This window comes from Lytechinus pictus, chromosome 11 (assembly GCF_037042905.1).
Source record: "Lytechinus pictus isolate F3 Inbred chromosome 11, Lp3.0, whole genome shotgun sequence".
Classification (NCBI taxonomy): Eukaryota; Metazoa; Echinodermata; class Echinoidea; order Temnopleuroida; family Toxopneustidae; genus Lytechinus; species Lytechinus pictus.
In genome coordinates this window covers 1,948,002-1,956,237 of record NC_087255.1, presented here as the reverse complement: position 1 = coordinate 1,956,237, position 8,236 = coordinate 1,948,002, and the positions used below count along the sequence as shown (strand labels likewise).

Genomic DNA, 8,236 nt, shown 5'->3' with positions numbered 1-8,236 from the left:
GGATTGAATCAGACAAGAAGGCTTTTCAGCAGTTGAAAGACTGTTTGTCTACAGCTCCAGTTCTTTGCTTAGCTGATGTCGCTAAGCCCTTCATCATTCGCACTGATGCCTCGTCAACAGGTATCGGAGCAGTTCTCCTTCAAGAAAAAGAAGAAGGAAAACGCCCTGTTGCTTATGCCAGCAGAAAGTTACTTCCCAGGGAGCAAGGGTACTCTGCCATTGAACGCGAATGTCTCGCAATCGTTTGGGGAATTAGTAAATTTCAGGTATACCTAGATGGACGAGAGTTCATATTGGAGACAGATCACAAACCCCTCGTCTACCTTAACCAGTCTAATGGGGCGTTGCAAGAAAGTTACGTTGCAATTGATTGCAAATCGACTGCAACTTTGCAGCCGATTCCGATCGACTGCAACTAGCAATCAATCGCCAATTTGCGTTGCAAGAAAAAGGCTTGCGATTGAACGCAAGTTGCAGCTGATCTGCAGACGATTTGCAGCTGTAAACAGGGTCTGCAGCACAAGACTAGCCGAAAAAGCAAAATAATGGCTTGCAACAATCCTGTTTGTGGAAGAGAGTAAGTAGAAAATATTCATTTTTCAGACAATTCTTTCTCCATTATGTATGTTTTAAGAGAATTTATATATTTTAGACCTATGCCAGGGAAAAAATTATTTGGAAAAAAGTGAAAATAAATCTTTATCGCCGGTCGAAATTTCACCTTCAACAAATTTTCTACCGTACAATTTCAATCCCAGTCCCACACTTGACTTTTTGTGTCGGTAATGCACGGTTGTATCAACAACACGGCAGGTCATTGCCGGTGCAGTGCTGTTAAAAATCACCCAGAAGCAAGTAAATGTGTAGGCTCTAATTATGTATGAAACATCGAAAATTACCTTTAAAGATTATTTTTGTTCCTATTTGAAATGATTTTTTAAGTTATATCGGTTTCAACGGCGAATAGCCATCCAGTAAATAGAAATTAAAGACTTCCATTACAGTCTAGACATTTCCAAAAAAAAAGATTCCTCTCCATTTGTCTCTCTTTTTTTAAGAGTCTGTCTAACGTTACCTCGAGCGAAGTTCGTGCAGGCCCTACTCCACTTCACTACCGCTACACTACGCTCCACCTACCCGAAATTCGAGACTGAACTCTATATGATCTCTCTGATATTCCGAGTAAAGGTGGGATTTTATGGGGGGAAAATATAAAATTCATGCAACATCACGATCTTTAAAAACAATTAGGCCTAACTAATATTCTTACTTACACCAAGTTTCACTTTTCCATGCTTCTATCAGTATCAAAATTGGTGATTTAGAGCCAACATGAAGTTCCTCACACAAATAAATAATTCGCTGCCGTATCGCGCGTGCATGCAATGTTTTGAAATCGGCAGCGAATTATTTATACGTGTGAGGAACTTCATGTTGGCTCTAAATCACCCATTTTTAGACTGATAGAAGCATGGAAAAGAAGTGAAACTTGGTGTAAAGTAAGAATATTAAATTCAATTGTTTTTAAAGGTCGTGATGTTGCATGAATTTTATATTTTCCCCCATAAAATCCCACCTTTGTCACTCGGAATATCAGATAGAGTTCACGGTCTCGAAGTTCGGGTAGGTGGAGCGTAGTGTAGCAGTAGTGAAGTGGAGTGGAGCCTGCACGAACTTCGCTCGAGGAAGTCTACCGTTAACCTCCCTTTTTATGACTTTCCTTGGGCTTGGCCTGGCCTGGGATAAAGTGAAAATTTTGCTGTTTCGACTTTTGTCTTTGGAGGATTAAAAAAAAAAATTATTTATTATTATTATTTTTTTATTTGGGGGGGGGGGGGGGGGTTCTCCAGACTCCGTATATCTCGCCAGACAAGAAAAAGAAACAAAGGTATAGGGGGTCTACATGTATTGGGCTACTTTTCAGAATCTATTGTCCACATCTGCCACATTCTTGGGGAAGTTTTGACATTGAATAGGATGCTGCCTGCCCAGGGCTCTTTTTAAATTTCTTACGGGCAGATTGCACAAGAGGTTCTTTGCAAGGACAGTATTTGTGTCGTTGATTTGTAATGATGTGCCGTATGAGTCACATTTTTAATATCCATCTCATATGAATATAAAAAGATATACATGTAAATACATTTATTTTTTAGATTCAATATGTAGATCTACTATGCCGGGGGGAGGTACTTAGATTTGGTTTGGACAAATGTGTGCGGCTGTAAGTTCGAAACCCGTACCCATATTTACTGGTCATTTTGGCTAAAAAGGTACCGTACCCATTATTAGGGATTCATTACAGGGGCGGATCCAGGATTTCCAAAAAGGGGGGGGGGGCACATTTTCGCCTGGAAAAACTTGACAAGCCAAAAAAAAAAAAAGGTTATCGCCCAAAATGTAAGGTCATTTTGTATTTGCACCAAAGACATTGGAGTAGAATATGGACCCATATTTAAGGACATTATCTAAAAATTGGGCCATGCTTAGGGATTTTCCAGCATAAAACCATACGCCATGTTTAGGGATTTCTTCAAAAAAGGCAACCCATTCCTGCGGCATATCCCCATATGCCTTATCTCGTGAGTACCCCCCCTCCCTGGGCTACTATGTAGCTGACTCTTGATTTTTATGCAAGCACATGAGTTGCTATATAGATGACAGATTTTTTTTTCACTTTAAATTGTTAAATGGATGATTACAATGCTTTTCCAGGTGCTTTCAGTTAAAGGGTGTCTCATATGGTGCATCATTATTAAAGGAGAATGAAACCCTTGAAACCAGCTGAATCCATATCAAAGAGAAAAATCAAAGAAACATATTGTTGAAAGTTTGAGGAAGATTGAATGAATAATAAGAAAGTTATGAGCATTCGAATATTGAGATCACTAGTGCCATGTAGATCCTCCCAACGGCAATGCGACCAAGATCTGTGATATCACACACGTACAACTCCCTCATTACTTTAGTACTTATTTCACTTATATTCTCACTTTTATAGAGTCTATCACAAGGTGAGGTGTTCTCTTTATGAGATGACAAGTACAGAGGTTTCACAACATTATATCATTGATGAATCGTTTGTCATATGATTAGAATGAGCAAAAAGAGATGTTTTGGGGTATATTTTCAGTGTCCAAATGGGAGAGTTGTACGTGTGTGACATCACAGATCTTGGTCGCATTGCCAATGGGAGGATCTCCATAGCATTAGTGATCTCGACATTCAAATGCTCATAACTCTTTTATTGCTAGTCCTATTTTTCTCAAAGTTTTGTTGATCTTATTCTTTGATTTTTCTGCTTTCACAAAAGCTAACTTGCTCCAAGAGTTTCATTCTCCTTTAATATTGAATGCATAATCATGATTTTTTTTTTTACATCCTTTTACATCAAGCACAATACTCGGGGGGGGGGGGGGGGGGCATATGGTCCCCCTTGACATTTTTCAGAATAAATCTGCCACTCAAAATTTTATTCCCGCACCGCTGACTGACGTTTTACTTTCAAGTCTCACACAACTTTTGATACTAAATTTGCCATTCCCAGGTACAGGGTCATGAAATTTTGCAACATTATGTTTGTTTAAGTACATGTCAGACAAAAACATGATTACATGTAAAAAGTAAATATTCATAACTGGGTAATTTTTTTTATTGACAATAGTAATTTAATGTCACTGATGAACTTTGTCTTGAAAATAACAATAATTTTTTTTTTTAAGAAGTTAAGAAAAAATATTAAAAAAAAACATGAATTGAAAGGAATTTATTTTGATACTAGATTTTTTAAAGTAAAGTTGTTAGGATTGCTCTAGAAAGGAATATGTACACCAAAGTTTGGCATTCTATTACAAGCTTTTTTAGTAAATTAAAGCAAAAGGTATGATTTCATAATTTTTTTAATTGCGCCGCCCATGGCTGAGGAACCATAGTGCCCCTCCCCAGGCCAGAAGTGACTTTAATCAAAACACCCTTGGACTACTATAATGATTAACACACTGGCAACTGAGCTTGTATATTAATTTCATGAATATGTTTTATCTCTTTGCTTTTTGCTTTTAATTGCTTACTACAGTTATGACAAAGAAGTCTGGAACCTCAGAACCACCATAACTGTGTCTGCTACAATGTGTGTTCTTGCAACCAGCTGATTGATTCATTTTATCAACTCTTGAATGGTAGGTTACATGTAAACTGTATTATTATTAATAATTCACCATGATCGTAATGCGGATGGGGGTGAAATCTGTACACATTGACCCAAGGATAATGCAAAATGAAAAAGGCTAACACAAATCTCTATCTTGACTGGACTTCTCAGCAATGAAGACATCCCATTGATGGGGGGAGGGGAGGGGGTGGTTGTGCTCATCCAAGGTGTACTGTATGAAAGTGTGTATTTTGCTTTCATTGATTTAATTTATTGCATATTTTAATTTCCATGATTCTTTTATTTGGGGAAAAACAATAAGTTCACACTTTTTTAGATTACATCATGGCAAATTGTCAATTACTATGGTCTCAGGAGTAAGCCACTATCCCTCTATCATATCATCATTTGGGTGCAAACAAGGCCCTTACCAGCAGACATAGGGGCATTTCTGCACCGATGGGTGCACAAAAATGTTTTGCTAAGGGCGTTCTTGCACTGAAAGGACAAAATTTGAACTAACCCAAGCTATGTATAGTTATGGGCTTGCATTATTTCCCATATTATTATTTTTTTATGAACAGGTTGATTATCAGAACTGAATTCAGAGCTGCTCCTGTCTGTAGTAACATCATTATAAGAGTGGACTTCAGAATGAGGGCGTTGCTTGTTTAAAAACTTCACTCCATGGAGCTCTCAAAATTTATCTCAAATTAGACTGCTTCTGGAAACCAGATTTGTTCCTTCAAGCAGAGACGATTGTGGCTTTCCTGACTGGACTTCTATGGATTCTTCATGCCAACCTTAATGACTGTGGTCTTCTGCATGAGACACATCGATTTCAAACAAGACATTCTGTGGTGAAACACTTGATGAAGATGATATGAAATTTTTATTTCATATAACTGAATCTCAGAAGTAATTCCTCGAGAGCAAGAAACATTGAAAAATGAAAATAAAAGGTCCATCAATAATGAATGTCTTGAGCAGTGTTCTTTTTTGTGCACAGATCAATGGATCTTTTCAAGTCCAAGCAGGGATGTAGTCAATGCTGACCTCGAGGCAACATTTTGCTGGCCTTGGTCCGAGTCACTGTACAGAATCTATGGGAAGTTCTCTCAAGCTGCCTCATGACTCGGAAGAATCAGCCTCGACCTCATCCCTGTATGCAAGTGTGATATATATCTACGATGCAATCTCATGATTAAAGAGAGAAAAACAAGAGAGCTTCAGATTTTGAAGTGTAGCAATCTCCTGAAATGTATGTTTTATTTGAAAATCAAACTAAAATAACTTAATTGGGCATGTTATTCATTATGATATGTATGAATGAAAGCAAAACATATTCTGAGTTGTATTTACTGCAAACGCTCAGAAATATTGATAAGCATTTGCCAGTGCATGAAGTGTTTTTAATAAAGAGTGGCTTTTGTGCCTATGGAGAGTTATTATTTCTTCAACATTTCTTCATACAAATTATTTCAGAAATCACAATTTGAATATTCCATGACCTCTGATAACAAGAGCAGAATATTTTTGGTTATTGACACACTTTAAAATGATATTAGGAGAGAATGTACTGAAATTGTGTGAAAATAATGGCATAATTGCTGAAGAGGCCTATAAAGATTGAAAATAACATTATTTCAAGTTTTTCTTGAAAAAAACCCATGGAAAATTGAAAATGGCATAATTTACACAAGTTTTCAAAACAAAATACAAAAAAAAAATTTTTTGCAGAATTTTTAGTACACAAGCCTATGGACAATCAATTGAACGTAAATCGAACGCAAATTTTGCGCATCCTCCAAAATCTTACATAAGTTACGTTCGATTTGCAATCAATTGCAAAGCTTGCGCTTGATCTACGTTCAATTGATCAAACGCAACTTCTTCTTGCAACAGGATTGAACGTAACTTGCGTTCAATTGCAGATTTGCGTTTAATCGGAGGACTTACGCTCAATTTTGGGAGTTGCGTTCGATTTGCGTTCAATCGCAAGTTTCTTGCAACACCCCATAAGTCGACTAATAGTAGAATCATGAGGTGGGCTTTATCTCTCCAACCTTACAGGTTCCATATTGAAGCTATACCAGGTTCGGAGAATGTTGGCGCGGATTTTCTCAGCAGGGCAGTTTGAGTTTAAATTAAGTTTAAGTAAAGCAAGAGAGCTTAGATTTATTTCTATGTCAATCCACTTTTGGGGATAGATTGAATATTTAATGTAAATATGAAATATTTTCTTAAGGAGGGGGTGATGTTAGAGATTCAACCTTCCCCCTCAAGTGTATTCTTAATCCTTTGTATTATGTAATGCACAATAGTGCTCTGGAGTGAATAGTGAGTAGTTAGGCTCAGTGGTTAGGCTCCATCGCACTTAATTGTAATTAACATACTCAGCATTTTTGAACTGGGTGGGTTGCCTGTTTTAGCAGGAGTACCTCACTATCTGCACAGCTTTCACACAGGCAGGACCTATTGGTCCTTGGGTCCAGTTGGGTGATTGGAAATGGAGAGTTAGAGTTTTAAGCCAAACACTTGCGCTGCAATAAAACTATATTCCAGAGTCAAGATTCACTAAACCAACATGGAGGCCTGTTCCTGATTTCCTGCATTTAGTCATCCCAGTCAAACTGTAAGTTTAGTTGTTTTTTTGTCTCATTTATGTCTTGGATTTTTATTATTCATTGAAAATAACAAAAGGTCAAAGAAAACCTCTAAAATGTGAGATGTGAAAGATGCTAACTATATTTTTTCATTAAAAGATTATTATATGTCAACAAGAATTCCATCTGTTGAAATATTGAAAGGTCTTAAAATGATATTCTTAAAATATATAAGAAACTTTGCTTTTCCTAAGCATTAATGGATTATGGAAAGTGTTTCTCATGTCATGGAATTTCTTTGTATGAAATGTTAGATTTAAGAGAAATGATGATGCTTTCTTTTCAATGACCGAATTATGTCATTCTAGATTATACTTGAATACTTGAATTAAGCTAGGGAAATGATGTTTCCTTGAATATAGATAACCTATTATGTTATGGTTATTGTCCTATATGTATTCCGTAGACTTTTTAAGTTTTGGAAATTGTTTAATTGTAGATGGGTTCTTCTTCATCTACCTGGGAGTTCACCAAGTGGTTCTTCAGAAGTAAAGAAGTCTGGCAGCTCATTTTCAGCCATTGACCAGACCAGTCAAGAGTAGGAGTAAAGGTTTATTAGAGGGCACCCACCAAGAACGGACAGCACCCTCGCTGACAAGATCTGATGATGGTCGTTTATCATCGCTCGTTTTAATCATTCGTTACTCCTCATGAATTTTTAGCAGGAAGCAACAGTTGATTAAAGTGGGTTATTTTATTTATACCCTCCAGAGACTTAAAGCATTGTTTTGTAACCATATATATACTATTGTGTAACTTCCTTCGAGTTGAATATATTTTTGTTATTATTGTTTATCTTCTGTTTATTCTGGTCCACCAAAACCAGAAGATTGAATTTAAATGTTGGAAGTTGAAGCCGGAAAACGAGTAATAAAACTAAACATATTTTATTTGTTGAACTAAATAATAATTGTCTTCCATGGTCATTTATTTAGTTTTACAGTAGTGAGTTGAGAGAGTCACCATTCGACACAAGTTATGTCCATTTGAATTTATTCAGGTGTGACACACTCATTGAATCGGAGAGAAAGTTTACGGTTTCAACTTTTACATGCCTGAATGATTCTAACGGAGTTTGTTGTGTTCAGACATTGCATGGCAACCATTAATGGTAATTCAGTAGCTACTCTTGTGTAATACATTCTTCACCACCTCTATTGTGTTTGTGCACATGCCTAGCATGGTCATTTCTGAATGTTAAAGATTCCAATCCTAGGCTGTGCCTGCTTGATTTGATATCCAGAGATTCTGAGAGTCTGCCATTAAACTTCTCTGCAACTGGACCTATTGAGTTTCTCTGCCTTTACTTTCAGTTACTGTACATATAAATTAGTTCAAGAACCCACGATACAACATCAATTCTGGCGACGAGAATGTCTTTTCATTAATTTCAAAGGACTCTATAGTTTCTGATATTGTTCCT

At 36.8% G+C, this 8,236-nt stretch overlaps 1 long non-coding RNA gene across 1 annotated transcript; it reads left to right on the top strand.

Moving 5' to 3' along the window:
* Window positions 1-337: 337 nt before the first annotated feature.
* Window positions 338-7,816, top strand: LOC135155977 (uncharacterized). Its single transcript, XR_010295101.1, has 4 exons — window positions 338-577; window positions 4,073-4,175; window positions 4,732-6,782; window positions 7,253-7,816. It is a non-coding gene; the product is annotated as an uncharacterized LOC135155977 (long non-coding RNA).
* Window positions 7,817-8,236: the final 420 nt, after the last annotated feature.